The 25845-nt window shown below is 37.7% G+C and overlaps 1 protein-coding gene across 4 annotated transcripts in view; it reads left to right on the top strand.

Annotated features, from left to right (window-relative positions):
- Positions 1–25845, top strand: part of PAK5 (p21 (RAC1) activated kinase 5) — a 291163-nt gene that overhangs the window by 116994 nt on the left and 148324 nt on the right. For 3 of the 4 annotated variants that reach the window (XM_074317514.1, XM_074317515.1, XM_074317516.1), the window contains one exon: positions 3647–3789. The gene's annotated coding sequence lies outside the window, so the exon portion shown is untranslated. Of the gene's footprint in view, positions 1–3643; positions 3790–25845 lie in introns of all 4 variants that reach the window. The other variant, XM_019734919.2, reaches the window with a different exon arrangement.

The following is a 25845-nucleotide window of genomic DNA, read 5'->3' as shown; positions in this document are numbered from 1 at the left end:
TGATGGGATTTATCAGCTTTCGTGATTTCATAACCTATTGGAGTTCATTTGGCCAGAATTCAATATTAGTGAGGACAAGGTCATTGCCTATTCTCTTTGAGAGAGAAAGAAAAAAAAAAAGTCCTGTTTTTCTAACACAATAGCACAGACCACATGTCAAACCAACCATTCAAAAATTGCATCTCTGAGTACAAGGGGAAGTGAATAAAAAGGTGAATAATGCAACAAATATTTTAAGATTGCAGGACTGATGGGGACCCATTTCATCCTGGGTATCAAGCACATTAAAATGTATCTGCATAAGATGTTCATCCTTGAATGTGTGGGGAAAAAATGTGCAGGGACTAAAACGATTTGTACTACTAGTTGATGGTTAATCTTTATTCTGTTCTATAGAAAGTAGAATCTTAGAGGTTTTTTTTTAGTAATTTGCCAATGAGCTCAATAATATAACCATACCTCAGACTCATGTGCTATTTGTTTTTTTGTTTGACCTGATGCTCAAGGTGCCCAATATTGAGGGGCCAATTTACCAGAGAATCTATGGAAATGAAATATGCAAAATGGCATGGGCTTATGTGTTAAAAGCTTAGTTATGCTTGTTTGATAGGTATACCTCTATTTTTATAAAACACACACACACACACACACACACACACACACACACACACACCACAGCTGCAGAGGTGCTTATTTTGCAGGTAAGTCAAAATGGATGAACTATAACTTTTTTTCCCCAAACTATTCACAGGTGGCAGGTCACTACTTTTAAGTTTTAAGAGCTAAATTCAGTTATCTAAAATACTGCTTGGGTTGGTTTTGTAATTAATAAAAACAAGAGCTAACATTGTATACTATTCATTATTGGCCAGGAAATTTACATAGGCCATTTTCACTTTATCCTAAAGACCACTGTATGGTTTAGAACATGGTGTCCATCTCCATTTTTCAGATGAGTAAATATACTCAGGAAAACATGAACCGCTCCAAACCATGCAGGTAGTATAAGGTGGAGCCACGTCTGTCAATTCCAAAGCCAACACCTTCCTCTTGAAGCTTAGAAATATTTAATATTGTTAAAATTAATTAAAATTAAACATTAAATTTAATTGGCAACAGCACCTCATGTTAAGACGTACATTACCAATGGATTCAGAATGATATACCTGTTATCTGAATCTAGTCTGCTGAATTCAGATTGCTTTTTAAAAAGTCAGTAGTGGCAATATGGCTTTATCAGAGATATGTAGATAACAGTTTTTTAGTGGCATGTTTAAAAAGAAAGAAATTTGAAAGGAGACTTTTAGTGATGATTTAGGCATGTATTAAAGTAAGTTTATGATTTCTGATTTTTTTGTTTAATTTGTTAATTTTGTTTAATTTGTTAATTTGGTTTAAATAGCAGAATAATTAGAAAATTAAGTGTAATGCTAATTCTTACAAAATAAGCTCAAAGCAAATATTGGTTAATTACTTATAAAGTATAATGTAATGTTATTAATAAAGTATAAAAATAAGGTACATTTATTTCATTTTAGTTTTCTGGGTCAAGGTATTACTTTTGTAAAATGTTATTATTACACACTAGACCATATGGTATCATCAATCCCGAAATTGTACTTCCTGACAAGATGACTTACTTTCGGATACTCTGAAATATTTGGAGAGAATATCACAGGACTTTAAAAGAAAATTATGTCTATTTATATTTTAGCTGATTTTGAACTAAATTTTATTTTATTTTTCAATTACAGTTGACATTCAATATTGTATTAGTTTCAGGTGAACAGCATAGTGGTTAGACATTTATATAAATTACAAAGTGATCCCCTTGATAAGTCTAGTACCCACCTGACACCATAGATAATTATTATAATATTATTAACAATATTCCCTAAGCTCTAACTTATATCCCCATGACTATTTTGTAACTACTAATTTGTACTTATTAACCTCGTCACATATTTCACCCAGCTCCCCCGAATCCCCCTCCCATCTGGCAACCAATTTTGAACTAAATTAAAAGCATATAAGAATTGAGCTTTCAGAACCATCCTTCTAGGATTTCTTGTAACCTGTGCAGAACATTGCTGTCTAGCATGTCCTACTGATCTTAGCAGTGATAGTTAAACACATAGGGTAGGCTTTTCAGTAGATGATTTTATAAGTTACTTTCAATGAACTGCAAATAAATCAAGGTTGAAGTTAACCAATTTAAAATATAAAGAAGTAAACTTAATTGGAAAACCTTTGCAATAGCTTTAAAACATAAATCTGTATTCTTAACGAAGTGTTAAACAGTTTTAAATGTTTAAGTATTTTAAAGTGTGAAACCTCCGTTTTTTAATGTCACAAAGTGCTGGTATTTTTACAGAAAATGCAAGTCTCTTAAGTATGTGTATTACGCTTGTGGTTAACTGATGCATATAATAAAATAAAAACAGGTATTTGTTCTTATTATCCAAGGAGAAAAATAGAGCCATTTTCTGGGAGCAGTTGGTGTTGTCCCATAGTGAATAAGGTGAACTCTCAACCTATAATTATTTTCAGGGAAGTTTTCTTTGCACTAGTCTGAAAATTGGATAAGCAATGATTAATGTTAAGAAGAAGAAAAGAAGTGGGATCTGGAATTTGTCTTTTTAATGGGTTAGGAGAGAATAACTGCTTTCAGTTCCTGGATCTTTCATGAAGCATATGAAATCTGTATTTAGTCTCTTTCTACCCTATCAGTAGCATTTATTATTTACTCATTTCAATGGCAGTGCTGTGCTGAACCAGCAAAATTAGGAACTTATAGATTTGCATATAACTTCGATTCAGCCAATGTGTATACTGTTAATCCTCATTATTCATGGGCTTTATGGCTACAAATTCACCTTTTCATGTTGTCTTGCATTTCTGCTGATTTTGCTGTTTGAAATGGCCCGCCGGCATAGTGCTGAAATGCTGTCTATCTAGCGTTCCTAACAAGAAGGATGTAATGTGCCTTATGGAGAAAATACATGTCTTATATAAGCTTCATTCAAGTATGAGTTATGGTGTTGTTGGCTATGAGTTGAATGTAATGGATGAACAATATATATTAAATGTGGTGGTCTTTACACAGATACATACATAAAACCATAAAACAAGGTTATGTATTGGTTGAATGAAAGAAATGTTGGGGCCAGGCCAGTAGAAACTTAATCCTGTATTTCCCCTGAGATCAATGGTTCAGCGTTCACTAATTCAGTGTTTGCGGCAACTTTATAGGACATAACTACTGCAAATAATGAGAATCAACTGTATTACACATCTGTAATTACAAGTGAGTGGGCTCGGCCCCAGAGATTCAGGGACCAAAGGCGCAGTGCCTGTCCCCACTGGGCTTACCATCTGTTAGAGAGGTGGACTCACGGTGGAAAGATTAAAGAGGGCTGTGACAGACGCAGGCAAGGTGCTAAGGGGAGTCTCACACTGCCTGGTTGTGTCCGGGTAATAATATACAGATCAGTAAGGAGCTGCCTGCCTGAGGAAATGAGAGAAACAGTACAAAAAGGATGGACAGCATGTGGGAGAAGGTGAAGTAAATGAGGTTATATGTTTATTTTTAAACAATAATATTGGTGGGGTTCTGACTCATGTTGGTACCGTGTTGTTACAGAAGAACACTGGCAAAATGCTTCCACCTGTTGCCAAAATGAACGCTGAGGAAAAATGAAGAACACTGAAGAACTCCAACGAAAAGTTGCAGAACAGAAATAGCCACACTCCTCGCGAGTCTGATTCATCCATAGCCATCATAAAAAGGTAGGAGAATAAATTATGTTACATTTTTGCCTTTTAAGTTTAGTTTTAAATTACACACACACACACACACACACACAATGGAATATTATTCAACCTTAGAAAAGAAAGAAATCTTGCTGTTTGCAACCACATAGATGGACCTCAAGGGCATTATACTAAGTAAAGTAAGTCAGACTGAGAAAGACAATTACTGTGTGATCTCCCTTCAATGTGGAATCTAAAAAAATAATAAAAATTTAAAATCTGAACTCATAGATACAGAGAACAGATTGGTGGTTGTCAAAGATGGGGTTTGGGAGGAGAGGTGAAATGGGTGAAGGTGGTCAAAAGGTATAAACTTCTAGTTATAAAATAAATATATCTTGGGGATATAATATACAGCATGGTGACTATAGTTAATAATGTTGTGTATTTAAAAGTTACTAAGAGAGTAGATCTTAAAAGTTGTCATCATAAGAAAAAAAAGCATTGTGGTTGTTTTTGGTGAGGGATGTGAACTAGTGTGATCATTTTGTAATATATACAAATAGCAAATCATTATGTCATACACCTGAAACTAATATAATGTTCCACGTCAACGATATCTCCGTAAGAAAAGAAAAATATGCAATAGTAAAAAAGCAGAAAAGTACTTTATTTAACAAATATTCATTGGGGTGACTCCGATGTGCCTGCAAATTGTTTTAGGAACTGGGATGTGATAGTGAACAAAAAAGTCAAGGGTGGGGCCTTGAAGGAGCTGCCATTCTAGTGGGAGGAGATGACGAAGTAAATAAATGCAAAAAGAAAATGTAAATAAATGTGGCCATTAATAGAGTTTGTGAACAAGATAAACAGTTAATGAGATAAAGGGTGACTGAGGGGCTACTTTAGTCTGGGCATCAGAGCAGACCACCCAGGGAATTTTGAGCTGAGAGTTGAATGATGAAAAGGAGCCAGCTGAGTAAGTACTGTCCTTTGCAGACAGGACAGTTCATGTGCCAGGAACCAGAACCTGGGGGGACGTGTTCAAGGATCAGAAAGCAGACCTGTATTGCTTTGAGAGGGGATTTGGACAAGCACGAGTTAGAAGATTAAGTTAGAGAGCCTGTACACATGGGAAAGTGTGTTGCTTTTACTCCAATGACAACAGAAACCACTGGAGAGTTATCACTAGAGGAGTGATTTCATATTATATTTTTTAAAAGACCATACTGCTTTATTTAGCCAAAAGGTGGGCACTCAGTAATAGTGAAAAACTGGGTGCTGTCACCTAGGTAAGAGATGATGGTGAGTTGGCTCAGGGACATGTCATTGGGTACACATGGCATCTGCTTCAGCTGGATTAAACTAGAAGATCATCAGTGCTCTTTAGGAATCCCCCAACGCAATTCTAATTTTCACATGAAGGGTATGATGTTCATTTGTGTTGTAATATACAACACGCAAATGGTAATTTATTTCATTGTTTCAAAGAACAGCTTATGATGTAGATTTATGGCCTGCTTCTGAAACTAGGGGTGGGGAGTGATGTGAAATTATAAAAATAAAAAAAAAATTCTACCCTGAAATCTGATGTTCTGGGCAGGTTATCTTATAACACTTGGTAACTGGAGCCTTCCAGAAGATTTGGCTACGCCTCTCTTCCTTCCTGCCTTGTTCTTGGCTTCTGAGAACATTGTTACTCAGACCACGAGAGGGAGACTGTGTGAAGGGTCCCCTTCCCGATTAAGAAAGAAACCTATGAGTTTTTTAAGGACTAGTGGCTCAGGTCAGTCAAGCATGACTTCAAGACTAAAACTTTCATACTAGATTATTTCTAGGTGGGACATTGAAGGAAACACTAAACACTACTTAAAACTGGTGTTTTAAAAAGACAACAACATGTGGATTTAAGCAATGTTTGCCAGAGAAACTAACACTCTTCACAATGAGGGCTTCATACATTGGGGTATGTGACCATCGTGCATGAGGAAGGATGAGAGAATAAGGAATTTTGCAGTGACCTTGGCAGATATAGCCAAGATATCAAGAAGCCAACAGCCACTGTTAGAGCGTGAACCAACCTGAAAGTCTGTGTTCAGAAAAATTTTCATGATAACTCAGCCAAACAACATTTTAAGGGCTCAATAAAATGTTGTACCCATAACTTTCTGAAACGGTTCTAAATTTGGGTGCTGTAACAACCCTTCCTTCCTCCACCTCAGACCCCTATCAAAAGGCTTTGGTGGTCAGAAAGCAGCCTCAGTGCAGTAATTATATGGTGTCGGGTAACTGAAAAACATGCAAAGCAACAGTAAAGGCAAAGGATAAGGTACAGCAGGAGAAAGTAAGCCCAGCATGCATCGGAGAGGACTGAGACTTCCAGGTACAGCTCCCAGGGTTATTACTCCATCACACAGGAGCACTTCGTCTTCTGATCACGAACCACCAAAATACATTTGCGACACCTCAGTCTCAGGGGAGTCAAGGCTCAAGCTTACTGAGGGATATTTTATATCTCGCAGCTCAGGTAGCTAAACACAGGCTTTGTGAACAGGTAAACAGGTGCAAACCATCAATCCATGGAGTTTCAATAAATAGTGTATACAAGCTGGTACAGTATGCCTCTGGGGTTGGAATTTTGGACTTTTAACAGCATATTATAAATCACTATCGGTACAGTTCACCTCTGTCTTGGCCAAGAATCAGTACCATGGTTCTAGGTACCCTTCAAGATAAGCCCAGAGGTACCCAACATCAACTGCACGTTATCCCTATCCTCATATACTCAGAGAATTGAGCCATGTGGAAACATCTGAGAAGACCTAAATTGTGACACCATATTCTGTGATGGTCTTGTCATACACTGGACTGGATACAACTCTTTGATTAGCTGAAGAGATCATTAAAAGGCTAGGAAGAAGCAATTGGATTCTGAAGCAATAAGGATAAAATGAAACAGAAAGCAATAGTGTCTTAGGTTTGTTTTTGTAGAATCAGATGGTCAGATAAAAAATTTGGATATTAGTGTTTATTTGGGATGTGATGCTAGAATAACTCTGTAGGGGAGGGTGGATGTGAGATAAGGAACAGAAGGAAGACAAAAAAAAATTATTTTATTGCTACTGTGGCCAAGAGGTGCACAATCCCATTGGATAATTCTGGGATAGAATATAGAACATACCATGGATTCATCCTAACCAAGGGCAAGGAAACTGGGGTTTGTAGCTACCTTCTCTGATCTGGGCTGCTCTCCTAGGTGGAAGTGGATGATGTTAACTCCCTAGCATTTGTCATCTGATGTATATGTGAACCAAGGGGACTCCAGCATCCAGAGGAAGCCCTCAGGCACAGAGTTCGAGATAATTGCCGTCAGAAGCCACCTTCAGGTCGGCATGCACAAAAATTGTGAATTCCAAAGGGATATGGGCAGAGCACCTACAGTTTCTGCTACAAGAAGTGATACAACAACAACGATGATGATCATGATGGTATTACTAGAGCCATCATTTATTGAGTAATTTAATTCTTATTTGTTGAACACTCTATGCCAGGTTGAGGGGTGGCAAATATATATCTTATCACCACAATCCTGCAGCATATACATTACTCTCGTCTTCAGTTTATATATGAGCACATAAGGTTGAGCAAGGTTAAGCAAATTCTCTGGAGTAACACATAGGAAATAGAGTTGGATTCAAACTCTGGTTTGCCTCCAAAACCATCCCTTGGCCATCAGTGTAATCCTTAATTAACAAATTAATCATTGACATTTTTCTGACATCTATTTATTGAAGAGTTGGCAGGTGCTATTTAGATTTGGGCATACGAAACAAAAATTGCCCGTGTTCTCAAGGAGCTCACATGTTTGTGGAAGAGAAAGACAGGAAAACGTAGTGATATAAGGGCTATAATAGAAATATGCTGCGGCTATCAAATAGAATCAAGAAAGGGAATATCAGTTGTTGCTGCATAACAAATTAATGTCATAACTAATGTCAGAGTAACTTAAAACAATAAGCATGTATTATTGCTCATGAGTCTATGGTTGAGTTAATGAGTTCTGATCTAGGTCAGGTTTGGCTGATCTTGGCAGGGTTCTTTGATCCATCTGCAGTCAGCTGACAGGTTGGCTGAGTGCTGGATAGTCTAAAATGACTTTGCTCACATCGCTGGTAATTGATTAGATGAAGCTGGGTCAAATCAGTTCTCCAGCAGGTTAGCCTGGGCTTATTCACATGATGGCTGAGGAAGGTTTAAGAGAGTGTGCAAGGCTTCTTGAGGCCTAGGCTCAGAACAATCACTTCTCCTGCCTTATATGGGCCAGAGAAACTCACAAGGTTATATGGAAATAGACTCTCCACCTCTCGGTAAGAGGAGCTTCAAGATCACCTTTCAAAAGGGCATTGACACAAAAAGAGGAGGATCTAGATTACAATCTCCAAGAATAGGATCATCTAGATTAAAGTTTATAGATGAGTAGGTGTTCCCCAGCCAGATGAAGTAGGAAGCTGATGAAGGCAAGGAGGATAGTATATGTTCAAAGAGACAGAAACATGATGTCCCATAATGCTCTCCGGTGACTTGGGAATGAAGTCATATGGCAGTAAGGCAAAGAGAAGAGTCAAGCACCATGAGAGAGAGCAAGATTAAGGACCACAAGTTGTATAAAAATGTACCAGAATTCAGAAAAATAAAAGCTACCGTGTTTCCCCGAATATAAGACCTAGCCAGACCTTCAGCTCTAATGCATCTTTTGGAGCAAAAATTGATATGACTCGATAATATCATATCATATCATATCATATCATATCATATCATATTATATTATAATATAGACCTGGTCTTATATTATATAAGACCTTGTCTTATATTAAAATAAGACCGAGTCTTATATTAATTTTTGCTCCAAAAGATTAGAGCATTAGAGCTGATGGTCTGGCTAGTTCTTACTTTCAGGGAAACACGGTAACTTGCAGGCAGAATAATGTTTATGAAAAAGTGATAAGCAAATTGGAAGATGAACAAAGGTCAATGAATGGATGGTTGAGTGGACAGCTGCTGTAACAATATTGTTAACAAAATTATAAGATTTTCTCTTGTGACAGAATTTGTATTTATTTCAAAAGGAAAGGAAGTAGGAAGGGAGGATGCAAATACCTTCATGGGTGCTTAGAGAAGAACGTGAGGTTGAGAGTGGGCCTAAATGCAAGAACTTTTCAGCCTATGACTGTATTGGTGGCTGCAAAAAGGTAATGCAGTGATGCAGATTATGTAACAGAATTTCTTTCTGTGATGCACCTTCCATAAGTGTGCTAAGCATAGTGAGTGGGTCTCTGAGGAAACTAATGAAGGATTTTTGGATCATTGTCTCAACCTGAAATTCCAAGGCTTTGGACTCTCATGAGGCCTAGTTCCTGGGGCACATTTCTGTGAGCCAGTTGGGCCCCATTGACATTAGGGACATATTTATATACAGATCTGTGCATCTGTGTTTCCATTGGGATGTGTGTGTTTGAAATGGTAACTTTCAGTTCATGGGTTTCTTCACTCTAAGACTGAATTGTGTACATTAAATAGAAGCCTTATTCTACAGTTTTTCTCAGTAACTTTTATTGTTCTCCAGGGTCCATTGTTTTAACTGGGGAGCTCTCCCAAGTCACCAGGTACAGCAAATTTTAGTGTGAGGCTTAAACTGATGTTAGCACCTCCAGCCCCTTGGAGCCAGAATGGGAATTTGACTGTGGAAATACATGCTGGCAAGATCCATGAATGATGAACCCAGGCCAAAATACCCACGCTTGTTGGCGTGAGGAATGTGTTACATTCATTCTTCTCTACCAGAAATGTTTGTGATTCTTTGCTTACTAATTTTAAAAAATGAGATAGAGATATTTTTTAAAGAGGTAAAATAAACAGAAAATAACATAACTAAAGGTAAATAAACAGTTAAAGCTGAGAGCAAAGATATGAAATCCAGTGAACACTTGCTGGGAACATAATAATTGATCAGTTAATTAATTTTGCCTTGGGGAGCAGGGTCCCTTTCTGTTCTATTTACCCATCTACCCTCCACAGGTAACCACTAGCCTAAGTTTGAGTCAATTTCTTGCTATAAAGAAAGGACCAAACATGAATGTATCTTTATGTTATTAACTTTTGCTTCCTTTCGAGCTTTATAATAATGATCTCATACTCATATAGTCTACATATTTGCTCATCACCTTGAACATTTGTGTTTAAGATTCGCCTATGTTGTTACATGTAGCTGTAGTTCATTTTCACAGCTAAATAATATTACATTGTGTGAATACATCACAATTGATTTACTGTCCTGTGGATTGATATTTCGAGTGTTTGCATTTTCTGCTATTATGAAAACAATAATTTTTATATCTATTTCTTGGTGCGTGTAGAAGAGTTTTTCAGAGCTTAGAAGTGGATTACGAGGATATAAGATAGATAGGTGAGCAATCATCCCAGTTTGCCTGGAACTGAGGGCATTCCCAGGACACAGGACATTCAGTGCTAAAACCAGGACCAACTGGTAGGAGTGGTCCCCTTATATATGTATGTGTTCAACTTTACAACATACTACTCAATTCTTTCCCAAACACACAGTAGCAGTTTACACTCCCAACCGTCAGTAAATGAGAATTCCCTTTGAGAGTCATTCTCCCCATGTTTGGTGTTCTATGTAAATATCTTAGTTTTTTCCACTCAATTGAGTATGAAATGGTACCTTACTGTGATTTGAGTTCCCTGGTTACTAATGAGGTTCAGTATCTTTTCATGTTTTGTTCTCCATTTGTGTTTTCTCATCTGTGAAATGTCTTCTACAGCTTTTTCCATTTTTCTGGTGGGTTGTTTCGTCAGCCACACCTCATGCACCTCTTTGTATTCTCTTGGCTTCACCAGAACCTAGAATAGGGTTTGTCAACTGTAGCACTGATGATGTTTTGGACTAAATAATTCTTGTGATGGGGGACTGGCCTGTGCATTAGAGTATGTTTAGCATTGTCTGCATTCTCTACCCACTAGATGCCAATAGCTTTTTCAGTTGTGACAACACCACAAAAATATCTCTCGACATAAAAATATCTCTAGTCGAATGTTGCCCTGGGATGTAAAATTGTACCTGGTTGAGAACTGCTGGCCCAGATCCTTAGCAGCTTGCTCCTGTGGGAGAGAGAAGGAAGTAGAGAAGAAGCATTCCCTCTCCAGTTTCCTCTCTGATGGCCTATTCCAAGGCATATGTCCCTGTACAGCATGTTTAGAGGTGTCCCATGTCATTTAGCAGATGCATTTGCTGGGCTACTGGCTGTGTTTCTTTGTAGTTTATGGTAATGCGATGGCCAGGACAGTAAAATATCACCTGTCTTGCTTCCTATCCATCCTTGCCTCATTTCCTTGTTTTTTCTCTCCTACCTTGGGATTGCATATTCCCATTAAAGCATTGGCACTTAATGTTTGTCTCCAGGTCAGTTTCCTAGGGAAACTGAGTTAAAACAAATGGCTGTAGAAAGGATACCTTGTGGATTTTGGAATTGGTTTACTAACCTGTCTGAAAGCAATAGCAACCACATTTTTTTGTGGTAAATTGGAATTAAATGTACCTGGTTTTGCAGCAGCGGCATCACAATTATTTAAGCTTTTACCTGTAGTAAATTGGGATAAGACTAGGTGGAGGCTACAGTGTGGGGCTATCTAGTAGCTACAGCACACAATGATTATTAGAGCAATAATGATTCTATGGATTTTGGAGTAAGGTGACTATTTTTGACCTGAAAAAAGAAATGTCAGGCTGAGGGTAGTTAATTGCCAATTTAAGGCATGCTCTGAAAGCCAGAGGGCACCTATGGCAGCTTTTTCTTAATTGAAGGTAACATTGGTTTACAAAACTACATAAGTTTAAGGTGTACACATTATAATTCGACATTCACATATACTGCATCATGTTCAACACCGAAAGTCTAGTTTCCATCCATCACCAGACTCCATGGCAGCTGTACAGGAGACTTGTCTCTGGTCACTGCAGTGCAGACTGTTATGAAATCCAGTCCCAGGATGTAACCTCAAGGTTGACAGAGTTGCAAAGGAGACTACACAGCTTTGTAGGTTCTCCTATTTCAAACTCAGGGCCTTGCCAGGGATGCCAGATCTAGGTTGAGTTCATTGGGGTGGATGAGACTGAGCATCTTGAACTCCTAAATTCCCCTTAACCATCTTGGAAGACAAGAACAATCCCTTCTCTTGACTGAAGAACAGCCTCCCTCACCCGATGACTGTGCAAGGATCTCACCTGAAGCTGGCACCTAATAAGATGATTCTCATTCTCCTTAAGATCTTTTCTGCTACTCCTAATTGCTCTAAAGTGATAACTAGAGTATATTCTCAGCAGAAGAAGTATCAGCCCTTATCCAGGAAGAAATAGCTTACCCACTGAAAAATTGAAGTACCTGGCTAATATGTGCCATGAGAACCAAGGACGCCATGTGCAAGTGGACTTTATTTGTATGTTGGGGAGGGTGAAAAATACTAAAGCTAGATCAGGGATGATTTGCTAATATAGGGTCATTCACTCATAACTCAAGATTCAGTCATTTGTCAAGGACACTTGAAGCTGGTCCTGATAGTATTTTTAGGATGATTCTTTGAAGCCTGTATTCTCTGATTGCGTAGAGCAGGGCTGTCCAAACATTTTTCAACGTTTTTCACCAAGGGCCATATGTGGTAAAATACACAAACAGCCGGGCAACTCACTCGAGGTGAAGTACGTATTGCCTCACCTGGTTTATTTAAGTAAACTAAATACATTTTTGGAATTTGCTGCGGGCCAATTAAAAGTGGATTGTGGGCTGCAGTTGGCCCGCGGGCCGCAGTTTGGACACCCCTGGCCTAGAGCAAATGAAGAGGAAATTCCACAACTTCTTTGACACAGTTTTGATAAAGGGCCAGATAGCTCAGGGAAGAGGGATGTTAGAATGGATGTTAGGATGGTTTAGATACAATCTGAGAACCTACCACTTCAGTATGTTCCTGACTGACTAAGACGGCCCAGACAACACACCCCATTCCCAAAGACAGTAAGGTGTTCTCTGGAGAGGGGTGCTGACACCTTTGAAAAACGGTCGTCTACAGACTCGGTTGATGTTTGGAGAAACTATCTAGGAGCTGAGCCTCCTGGTGTCGCTGGAGGGACCCAGGGCCACAGAGATTGAGCAGCAGGACTAACTGAGTGGCAAGGTGGACTTCACTACCATAATCGATAGCGAAATTAAAGTGCCAGTCAGGGTGTCTTGAACCACAGGGATCTGACAATGGCTAAGAGAGCTTAGAAATCTTTGTGACAAAAATAATTAGACAGCTGACTGAGATGCTGCACAATTTGGTTAATCAGGAGCAAAGTGCAACAGAATATGAACCATGGAATATCATGGTCTCTTACCAAGTTTCTACATCTAAATCAGTTCACAGATGGCAAAAGAATTGTGACAGCTTATGCTCATCTTTATTCCATTTTCAATTATTTTCACATTTTATACATTGTTATTGTATAATTATCAGCTAATTATAACACACGAAGTAGAATGGGTGTAGAAACCATTTTGTTATCTTGTCAGCTTTCATTCTTGGTGCTGTTTCTCCCTGGGTGGTAGGTAATATTTGATTATATGTGTGGGAATTCTTTGGGCCTAAATTGGTAATGTTTCCTTTGGAGAGTATTGCTTTACTTCCTGTAAGAGTCAGGGACAACTTTCACCCTGTTTCAAAGTTCCATTCTAGGTCTGTCTCTCAGGCTTAACTGTCCTGCCCTGCTCTGAGAAGGGCCTAAGGCTTGGTCTCCAGATCAGTGTCATTACTGCCATGTTCCATTATGTCTGTCCTGCTCTTTTCCTTAGTTTATTGCCTACATGGGTTTCTGGTTTCATTTTCTGTCATTTATTTTGGTGGGGCAGGGGGTGATCAGGTTATTTCCGTTACTATCTAGTGAGCCAAATTTATCATTTAAAGAATGTCTCCAGGATATATTTGTATTTTAGCATAAGGAACCTTCAGATCATCTAGACTGCATACTTCCAATGAGAAGTAACTTTGGCTCCCTACTAACATCTGGGGCAGCGTGAAAATTACTAAATGCAGTTAGCAACTGCCCAGGGTCCCAATCATAATGGAATTGGGTTTGGCCCAGGAAATATTTAATTGAACAGATCAGAAGGACTGTTTTTCTCATTGTCAAATATCTTGCTCATATGGTTAGTAGATGTTGATTAGAAGACTGGACCTGTAGGCGTATTTCTTGAGTGAAGTTTCTCTAGTCAGAAGAAGCAAGCTCAGCTGGCTCTCCTCTCCATGCATTCCTTCAAATACATTTAACACAGAAACTCAACATGTGCCCGGCTGTCCCTCTTATTTCAGCTATTTCTCGGAAACAGGTTCATATGTCGTGGTTTTTAGAAAGATTTCCACATATTTCATAGTGTGACATGTAAAAGGACAACTTTTTAACTGTCCAGAACACTCTCGTCTTTGCAATTGCCAAATCTCTGTACTCTCAATGCGACAAAGGTGAATGAACTTGACTGACAAGTCATAGAGTAAAGCAGGGTTGTCATGCCCACAGAGACCAGGCAGTATAAGAAACAGTAGGTGGGTGGGAACTGTGCAAACAGGGGAAGCTGTGCCTTTCTAAATGCGGTGGCCCTTTCTTAACTTCAATCTGTTGTTACTGCTTTCTGGGAATATGACTCAGATGTACCAGATATTCTAATTTTCAAAGAAAAGCTTGAAAGCTAGAGTTTTCTGATATTAGATCTGCCAGTTTTTAAACATTGATTTATTAAAAACAAACAAAAATGTGCAAACAACAAAGAACCTGATTGTGTAGGGAATCAAAACACATTTTTAGGAAACCGACAAACTAAATCTAGCCTGCAGACAAGTTTAAATAAACACCACCTAGCTTGAGATTAATGAGTTTCAAAAAGTAAATCCTATCTGCATGGTAATTTGATTATTTCGTATCAAAGAACATAACTTTTATGTCTTATTTATTGTTACTTTTGCTTGTTGGATTTTTTTGCTTGGGATTTTTCCCCCCTAGTAAAACTTAAAAGCCTAGTGGATACTGTATGAACTACAGCTACACACAGAGCAAAGACCCTGTGTGTGGGCAACATGGAAACAATTCAGAATCTCAACAGAACTACACTATGAGCCAGCAATAGCCCCCCCCTTGCCCCCCAGGTTTATATCCAAGGAAAATTAGTGCATCACAGATCTATTCCTAATAGTCCAAAACTAGAAACAAGCAAAATGTTCAACAACAGAAGAATGATAAATAAATCTTGGTTTATTCATTCCGTGTAATACTGTGCAGCAATGAAAAGAACACACTATTGATACAACAACATGGATGAATCTCACAAACGTTATGTTGAGCAAAAGAAACCAGACACACACACACACACAAAGTGTTTGCGATCCCATTTATAATAGGAGTTCAAGAACAGGCAAAACTAATCTGTGATGACAGAATTCAAAAAACTAGTTTATGGTGATAATACTCTAGAGGGTACACAGTAGCTTTCTAAGTGCTGGTAATGGTCTGTGTCATGAGCCAGCAGGTGGTTTTATGGTTGCAAACAGTTGAGATTTCTGCATTCTATGTGCAATCAATAAATAAGTAACTAAATGGGCAGCAGTGGTTGGTACAGTGAGTTACCATTCTGCTTTTGCAGCTCAGGGGTTACCTCTAAGTAATTTGAAGGAGGTTTTTCAAGTATCCCTGTATGCCCCAGGTGTAAGAGAAATGGACGCTTGAAGGTCAGTTCTTCCCTTTCCTCTCCAACATGGGATGTCTCCATGGCAAACACACATGTATAGAGATGAAGGCATTCTGCTTCCCCATGTGACATGATAGTCCAGTTTTTCCAAGTCTTCCATATTCCCCGTCTATGAAACAGGAATTCTTTTAGCCAATAGGAATTTAGAGTGTTCTGTGAAACCTACCAAACTTGAAGGGGTGGTGCTTTAGGGAGCATTGCTGTGTACACTGATCCCCTACCTTTCCTTGCTTTGCTCATTAAAAAACAAACAAACAAACAAAAAAAAATCATAGCACAGGAACCCTTCTTCCTTCAGTCACAAGTTTAGTATTTCTTTAAAATTCCCTAAGGAATAGACTGAAGGGAGGAAAATATGCACCCCAGTCTGTTTCTCTGCTACTAGAAATTTGTGTTACCATGCAGATTGTTTCTCTTGCCCCAGGGTAAGTGCAGCCCTGACAGGAAACAGTTGGGAAGGACCTAAAAGAGCTCCCAGCCTATTTTATTTGGAATGTGTTCTTTTGGGCAGAAAGTGGGCCAAGGAGAGTGTGTCTGCAATGGAGACTAAAGGAGTCACTGAAGAAGTGGCAGCAGCACCCCCCTGGCAGGGCTTCTGATGATACAATCACGACTGTGTATTCCAAACATATGTGTAGGTAGTAGTTGCTGAGCACAACTTATTGTTTACATGGCATGAAATGTAAGAGCCTGAGATCTGAAGTACAGGGGATGCAGAGAAGAGTACTGTGTCATCACAGCCCGCTGCTGACACTCTTGTTTGCCTTCCTAAAGGCTTTGTTCCTCATTGAAAGTTTCAGTTAGGTCTACACACAATCCTCAAAACATAAAACCACTCAGAATCTTTATAAAGCACTTACCATGCTTATCTAACATAAGAAAGATAGGAGAAAATGGGAAAATGGTCTTTGTGTTAACTTCCAGTTTTGGGGGTTTTTTTTGTATGTTGTTTGTTTGTTTGTTTTTTAAGACAGTAAGCTTCATGGGAAATTTGGCAATTTGTTCATGAATTTTCATTTGTCAAAACCAAATGTACTTGACTTGGAAGTCAGGTAACCTCAATCATTTTCAGCTGCATCCCTTCCAGGCTGCAGTGCAGTCTTGAGCTCACTTCTTAACCTATTTGAGCACTGAGTGAAGCAAAGGGAAAACACCTTGTCTATCTATTCCATAAGGCTGATATGAAAGAAACTGAAAAGCACCCTAAGAAAGTGGAAAGTGTGAGGTGAATGGAAAGTATGATCTTCTTACCCCTGTGGCTTAGACAGCATACCAAATGTCATGTCTGCAAACATTCCTTGGATGAAGTTGTCTTTGATTCTTACAACTCATGTTTTCATTTTTATTGGAAAGGGAAGTGAGTGTCTTTAGGTGGAAGGATAACTAAAGAACATGTTATTTTAATGGGGAAAAAGGAGGAGATGTACAGTTACAATATGAAATATTGATTTTTTTTTTTCTTAGCTTCTCTTTCTGGCTGGCCAAATGGCCTTAACTCCGTGGAGTTGTTTTTCTTTATTTCCAAAATCGGAATACCATTACCAACCACCCTGATCTACTTAAGAGGAGGGTGGTAAACATCAAAAGAAATCATGTGTGAAAAGGCTTTAAAAGTACAAAGTAAGGCAGCGTGCAGCTGAGGGTTTAGACCACTTTTTCCGTCTCTTCTCAGAAAGGTTTTTAAGTAATATGTTGGTAGTTCTGAAAAGATTAATCAAACCATTTATCCCACTTGCCATACTATCTGATTTACTTTCTTTTACAAATCCAAGTAAACATAAGAAGTAGCAAAGGCCTTGCATGTGTCAGTTCATCACAGTGGTCAAACAGTTCTCACGTCACGTGCTGTAGTCAAGAACTTGGAGACCCTTTACTGTCAATGTTTTATTCTATCAATGTTGGCCATAACTTGGAAAAACATAGAATTTATTGTCCCAATTAGGATCGGTTTGAGAGTAAAATCTGTTAATATTTGTGCCAGGATAACAATAGCAAAGTAGGACTGTTCTGGGCCAAAAAATATTGTTTAGAAGCGCTTCTCTTTGAAGTCAAGTCATAATTAGGTCTAGTATGTTCTAAGCACTAAGCTAAGTACGGAGAAAATTTTAAAAAACAATCTAAGTGTATACCATCCTTGTAGCTTATGAACTACAATGATGCGAAAAGAATAAATGAAAAGCATTATGTTATAAAGTGTTGGATCGAGTGGGGTAGAAGTTAGGAGACTTAGACATAACTTTGGAGACTCAGACAACTTTGAGCTTCTGGGAAGCCTTTCTGGGAGGGGAAGACGCACTGGGTGGATAAGACTGGTACAATCTCAGTCGATTTGGAGAAAGCAGAGTTGGAGGCATTGCAGGCAAATAGAACAGCCTGGATAAATACAAAAATACATGATGGGCTCGCATGCCTGTATGTAGCAGGCAGAAAGAAAGGAGCTGTAAAGGAATTTTAAAAAGATAAAGGTTATGCTTTCAATAAATGCTTATTGAGCATCTATAATATGATCGGCAATGTTCTAAATGCTAGGGATTCAGCAGTGAACCAAATAAAATCTTTACCCTTACGGGGTTTACATTCTAATATATTTTAAGAACTTCCCTTAAAATTTGCATCTCCTCCATATGAACTTTTAGATGGCAAGAAGTCTATGCTACTTGAACAGAAGACAACAGAATGATTCAGCTCATTTTGTGTTAAAATAAATAATAAGAGAACCCCAGCAGTTAAGCTAACTGATCGTCCTAAACCAAAATCTGAGACATGGGGAGGGGTTTGTCAAGTATCCATCCATTCACTCAACAAATGTTTGTTAAGAACCTACTAGGTACGTGGCACTGTGTTATGAGCTACGAATGCCACAATGAGAAACATGGGGAAAGCCCCCTGCCTCTGAGGAGACATTAATCTAATAAAACTGAGTCTCCCGAGATTATATATTCCAAGCCAAAGAAATGAGTATTTTAAAAAAAATAAAAGTTCGATCAAATATATGGTGATGGAAGGAGAACTGACTCTGGGTGGTGAACACACAGTGGGATTTATAGATGATGTAATACAGAATTGTACACCTGAAATCTATGTAATTTCACTAACAATTGTCACCCCAATAAATTTAAAATAAAATAATAATAATAAAAAAAGTTTTTCAAGCATTTATTTATTCCCTTTATTCATGTAGAGCTAATGAAGGGAAAGCAATTATTTGCTTTTCTCTATAATACAAATTCCTTGCTCTGATTATTGCTGTGTGGGCCCAAGTCTCTGCTTCTGCAAATTTAATAGATGCCTCTGGCAACTGGGAATCCTCAGAAAACAAAAAATCTCGTTCCCACATGTCAGTCACAGAGAGCAGTAGACCATTGTTGTGCGTGAGAAGTCTAATTTGGAATATGTGAGGTGGTAACCTGGCTGTGCAGTTACACTACCTCCGCCCCCAAATGCTTCTGCTCAGACAAGACAGTATATTTATAACATTGTACTGTGGAGTTAATATCATTATATAAAAGAGAAATAATCCTATTATTCCCAGGGTTCTGGAGCACACATCAAAATCACAGAAACACAGATTGTTATACCTACGCCCAGTGATTCTGATTCAGAAAAATCTGCAGTGGGGTCAAGAGTTTGCATTTCTAACGATTCCTAGGTGATGCCTATGTGAAAAGTCCAAAAGCTACATGTTGAGAACCACTGTGTTATACTTAAATATGTGGCTATAATAGCAACATAAAATTGGTTGATCGGTAGATATGTAAATTATAATATTTATGAAGGAGGCCATTGGATTCATGTAACGGATTCATGTATGGCTGGCTTGCCCAATATGGTAGCTATTAGCTGCATGTGGCTACTGAGCTCTTGAAATGTAGCTAGTGCTATATGTCCAAATGAAAGTATTTTGGATCTTTTACATTAATTAGAATATCTTATTCAAAATAATGTCACCTGATACTTTTATTTTTAATGTGACTGCTAGGAAATTTAAATTAATGCATGTGGCTTGCATTATATTTCTACCGGACAACACTAGTCTATGAAGCTTTTCTATATGTGTATGCTGAGGGTTTGGGGTTTTTGCTTTGTTTTGTTTTAGAATTTAAAAGTCATCAGCAGAGGAAAAGTAGGTATTTTGTTTTCTTTATCAGTAAGTGATATACTTTTCAACAGTCCCCTTTTTATTCAGTTTATTTTGAATAAGAGTTAACTAGATAATATCCACTAAAAGATTCCTTCAATCGATGCTTGAGAATCTCTACACCTTTACCGATGTAGCTAGTACATCAGTTTCTCTTGCCCTTTTTTTTTTTTTTTTTTTTTTTAGAGTTGCTAAGATATGCTGTCCTTGAGAAGCAAAAGCTGTAAAGGCCACTGAACTTCCTGTCTTTGAATCTGTTTGGACCCCATTTGCAATACACATAAATCTGTTGCAAATGGTTTGTGTATTTAAGCTTTGGACAAAATATTTGTCCAAATTTTTAATCTAATGCAAAAATATAGAATACACTAATTAAACACTATACTAAAAAAACAAAAAAAATAAAGGTCCTGATGGCAGACATGTTCTATATATGATGGGATTTGAAAATATCTATGATTCCAAAGATGTATGACAATCATAAATTTATACAACAGTCATCCAGTTATTTGCATTAGATTAAAATGATAAATTATATAGAGGTATTACTTTAGAAAATATAATTTGTTCAATACAGCTCTGTCAAAACCCTTCATGAGTGTACTGATGTATTCTTCAGTAAGAAGTTGGACTATGCATATTTTTATAAAGTACTAATGAACTAAAAATTATATGACTCAAAACTCATTTGTTCAAATGCAATTTTTGGTTTTAGTATGTGTGTATGATTGCAATTGTGACTGTAGCAACATATTATATCCGTGCATGACAACTTTGAAATACTATATTACTGACAAGCTTGCACTAATTTAATGTCATATGGCTCTTTGAGTTAGATATGTAATTAACTGTCCTTTGGCTTTATTAATATTACACATTGTAGAGTGTGCTTGTGTATGTATGTATGAGAGAGAGACAGACTGACAGACACAGACATAGAGGGAAAGATGGAAATGGAAGAGTAAAGGAAAGATTGCAAGAGAATGGAAGTAGAGAAGAGGGAGAGGATACTAGTTAAACTAATTTCTACATTGACTTCCTCATTTTAGGGAATTAAAGAGTCAAATCAACTTCTTGCCGTATTGTGTTTCAGAGCATCACTTTCAGAGCTTTAATGTCTTATCTCAGTTGTAGATTATCAAGAATAATAGATTTACAAAGAATGAGGCTTTTATCCCTTTTCTGAAAAAAGAATATCAATTACCTTCACAAGTGGTCAATTACTTTCTCTCATCATAAAGGAATTCATGGGACCAGATGTTAATTCACTCAAATTGCATTGTACATAGAATAAAGTAGAAATATGTTATGATGCTGACTCCTGATTTGCTGGTAAGCTGGTAAGGGAGGAACTAGCATTGCTTCTGTTAGTAAACCTTTTGCTTTTTGAGTTTGTGTGTTGTTGGGGAAAAGGGGAGGATAAATTTGTGGACAGAACTGGACCCTCGAATCCAAGAAGCAAATAGAACACCTAGTTACCTCAATCCCAACAGACCTTCTCCAAGGCACATTGTATTGAAGCTGTCTAAAATCAACGACAAAGAAAGAATCCTCAAGGCAGCCAGGGAAAAGAAGACGGTAACTTACAAAGGAAAGCCCATTAGATTATCATCAGATTTTTCAGCAGAAACTCTACAAGCCAGGACGGAGTGGAACCAAATATTCAAACTATTGAAAGAGAGAAACCATGAGCCAAGAATAATATATCCAGCAAAGATATCCTTTAGATATGAAGGAGGAATAAAGACCTTTCCAGACATACAGAAGCTGAGGGAATTTTCTAATACACGACCTGCACTACAAGAAATACTAAAGGAGGCTATTCGACCACCATCAACAGGGACAATTTGTGGCAACCACAACTCAAAAAGGGGGAGAGTAAAGGCCTGAACCGGAATATGGGAATGGAGAAAGTAAGCGTGCTGAAGAAAATGGAATACTCTAAATATCAAACTTTCTTTTACATAAACTTAAGGGTAACCACTCAAAATAAATCCAGAATTGAAATATATACTGAAATAAAAGAAGAAACAGAGGGAAACATCATAGAATACCACCACACAGAAATAATAGACAACAACAAAAAGGCAAAGAAACAATGGAGACACAGCCTTACCAGAAAACTAAAGATAGAATGACAGGAAATCCTCACATATCAATAATCACCCTAAATGTCAATGGACTGAACTCACCAATAAAAAGGCACAGAGTAGCAGATTGGATCAAAAAACTAAACCCAACCATATGCTGTCTCCAAGAGACACATCTCAGCTACAAGGACAAGCATAGACTCAAAGTGAAAGGGTGGAAATTGACACTCCAAGCAAATGGTACCCAGAGAAAATCAGGTGTAGCCATAATGATATCAGATGAAACAGACTTCAAGGTGAAAAAGATAACAAGAGACAAAGATGGACATTTCATAATGGTGAAGTGGACTGTACAACAAGAAGACATAACAGTCATCAATATTTATGCCCCCAATCAGGGAGCACAAATACACCAAGCAACTACTAACAGAACTAAAGGGAGAAATTGACCAAAACACAATTATACTAGGGGACTTAAATACATCATTGACAGCTATGGATAGATCATCCAAACAGAAAATAAATAACGAAATAGTAGCCCTAAATGACACATTAGATGAAATGGACATAATTGACATTTATAGAGCACTTCATCCTAAAACATCAGACTATACATTCTTTTCTAGTGTACATGGAACATTCTCAAGGATAGACCATATATTGGGACATAAAATCAGTCTCAACAAATTTAAGAAGATTGAAATCATACCATGCATATTCTCTGATCACAAGGCTTTGAAATTGGATATCAACTGTAAAAAGAAAGCGGAAAAACACAAATACATGGAGATTAAACAACATACTTTTAAAGAAGGACTGGGTCAAAGAAGAAATTAGAGGAGAGATCAAAAGATACATAGAAACAAATGACAATGAAAATACATCCTACCAAAATTTTTGGGATGCAGCGAAAGCAGTTTTAAGAGCGAAATTTATCTCATTACAGGCCTATCTCAAGAAACAAGAAAACTCCCAAATAAATAACCTCATGTTACACCTTAAAGAACTAGAAAAAGAAGAACAAGTAAAACCCAAGGTCAGCAGAAGAAAGGAAATAACAAAAATTAGAGCAGAACTAAATGAAATAGAGAACAAAAAGACAACATAAAAAAATAATGCAAGAAAGACCTGGTTTTTTGACTAGATTAATAAAATTGACAAACTCTTGGCTAGACTTACTAAGATAAAAGAGAAGACACTGATTAACAAAATCAGAAACGTAAAAGGGAAGTTATCACGGACACCACAGAAATACAAAGGATCATCCAAGAATACTATGAAGGACTATATGCCACCAAATTCAACAACCTAGAAGAAATGGACAAGTTCTTAGAAACATATAGCCTTCCAAGGCTGAACCATGAAGAACTGGAAAATCTAAACAGACCGATCACCAGTAACTAAATTGAATCAGTCATCCAAAACCTTCCCAAAAGCAAAAGTCCGGGACCAGATGGCTTCACTAGTGAATTCTACCAAACCTTCAAAGAGGATCTAATACCAATTCTGCACAAACTCTTCCAAAAATTGAAGAAGAGACAGTACTCCCTAACTCATTTTATGAGGCCAACATTACCCTGATACCAAAACCTGGTAAGGACAGCACAAAAAAGAAAACTACAGACCAATATCTCTAATGAATACCGATGCAAAAATCCTAAATAAAATTCTAGCAAATCGAATACAACAATGCATTAAAAAGATTATTCATCACGACCAAGTGGGGTTCATCCCAGGGCACAAGGATGGTTCAACATACGAATCCATCAATGTGATACATCACATAAACAAAATAAAGGACAAAAATCATATGATTATATCAATTGATGCAGAAAAAGCATTTGACAAGATACAACATCCATTTATGATTAAAACACTTAATAAAATGGGTATAGAAGGAAAATACCTTAACATAATAAAGGCCATATATGACAAGCCCTCTGCTAATCTCATAATTAATGGAGAAAAACTGAAGCCCTTTGCTCTACGTTCAGGAACACGACAGGGATGTCCCCTATCACCTCTGCTTTTCAACATAGTGTTGGAAGTCCTTGCCAGAGCAATCAGGCAAGAGAAAGAAATAAAAGGCATCCAAATTGGGAATGAAGAAGTTAAATTATCACTCTTTGCAGATGACATGATGCTATATATAGAAAACCCTAAAGACTCCACCAAAAAGCTATTAGAAACAATCAACGAATACAGTAAAGTTGCTGACTACAAAATCAATGCACAAAAGTCCATTGCCTTCCTATATACTAACAATGAAATCTCAGGAAAAGAAATACAAAAAACAATTCCTTTTGCAATTGCAGCAAAAAGAATAAAATACCTAGGAATAAACTTAACCAAGGATGTGAAAGACCTATATGCTGAAAACTATAAGACATTTTTGAAAGAAATTGAAGAAGACACAAAGAAATGGAAAGACATTCCGTGCTCATGGATTGGAAGAATCAACATAGTTAAAATGGCCATATTACCCAAAGCAATATACAGATTCAATGCAATCCCCATCAAAATCCCAATGGCATATTTTAAAGAAATAGACTGAAAAATCATCAGATTTGTTTGGAACCACAAAAGACCCCGAATAGCCAAAGCAATCTTAAGAAAGAAGAACAATAATGGAGGTATCACACTTCCTGACTTTGGCTTGTACTACAGGGCTACAATAATCAAAACAGCATGGTATTGGCAGAAAAACAGACACATAGACCAATGGAATAGAATTGAGAACCCAGAAATAAAACCACATAAATATGGACAGATAATTTTTGACAAAGATGCTAAAAACATACAATGGAGCAAAGACAGCCTCTTCAATAAATGGTGCTGGGAGAATTGGATAGCCACGTGCAAAAGAATGAAACTGGACTGCTATTTGTCACCATGTACCAAAGTTAATTCAAAATGGATCAAAGACTTAAGCATAAGACCTGACACAATAAACTGCATAGAAGAAAACATAGGTACTAAACTTATGGACCTTGGGTTCAAAGAGCATTTTATGAACTTGACTCCAAAGGCAATGGAAGTAAAAGCTAAAATAAACGAATGGGACTATATGAAACTTAAAAGCTTCTGCACAGCAAAAGAAACCATTGACAAAATAAAGAGGCCACCAACTGAATGGGAGAAGATTTTTGCAAACAGTGCCTCCGATAAGGGCTAGTATCCAGAATATACAAGGAACTCATGCAACTCAACAACAAAAAACAAACAACCCAATTGAAAAATGGGCAGAGGACTTGAAGAGACATTTCTCCAAAGAGGACATACAAATGGCAAATAGACATATGAAAAAATGCTCAACATCACTAATCATCAGAGAAATGCAAATCAAAACCACAATGAGATATCACCTCACCCCAGTCAGAATGGCTATCATCAACAAGACAAATAGTAACAAATGTTGGAGAGGCTGTGGAGAAAAAGGAACCCTCATACACTGTTGGTGGGAATGCAGACTGGTGCAGCCGTTATGGAAGGCAGTGTGGAGGTTCCTCAAAGAATTACGAATAGAATTGCCATATGACCCAGCAATCCCTCTCCTGGGTATCTACCCAAAAAATCTGAAAACATTTAGAGATAAAGACACGTGTGCTCCAATGTTCATTGCAGCTTTGTTTACGGTGGCCAAGACATGGAAACAACCAAAATGTCCTTCGATAGATGAATGGATAAAGAAGTTGTGGTATATATACACAATGGAATACTATTCGCAGTAAGAAAAGATGATATAGGAACATTTGTGACAACATGGATGGATCTTGAGAGAGTAATGCTGAGCGAAACAAGTCAGACAGAAAAAGCAGAGAACCATGTGATTTCACTGATATGTGGTATATAAACCAAAAACAACAAAAGAACAAGACAAACAAATGAGAAACAGAAACTCATAGACACAGACAATAGTTTAGTGGTTGCCAGAGGGTAAGGGGGCGGGGGTGGGGGTGGGAGATGAGGTAAGGGGGATCGAATATATGGTGATGGAAGGAGAACTGACTCTGGGTGATGA

The sequence above is a fragment of the Rhinolophus sinicus genome, linkage group LG13, assembly GCF_036562045.2.
Source record: "Rhinolophus sinicus isolate RSC01 linkage group LG13, ASM3656204v1, whole genome shotgun sequence".
NCBI classification, from domain to species: Eukaryota; Metazoa; Chordata; class Mammalia; order Chiroptera; family Rhinolophidae; genus Rhinolophus; species Rhinolophus sinicus.
Note: the sequence above shows the minus strand (reverse complement) of the source record. Positions and strands in the feature narration are given on the sequence as shown.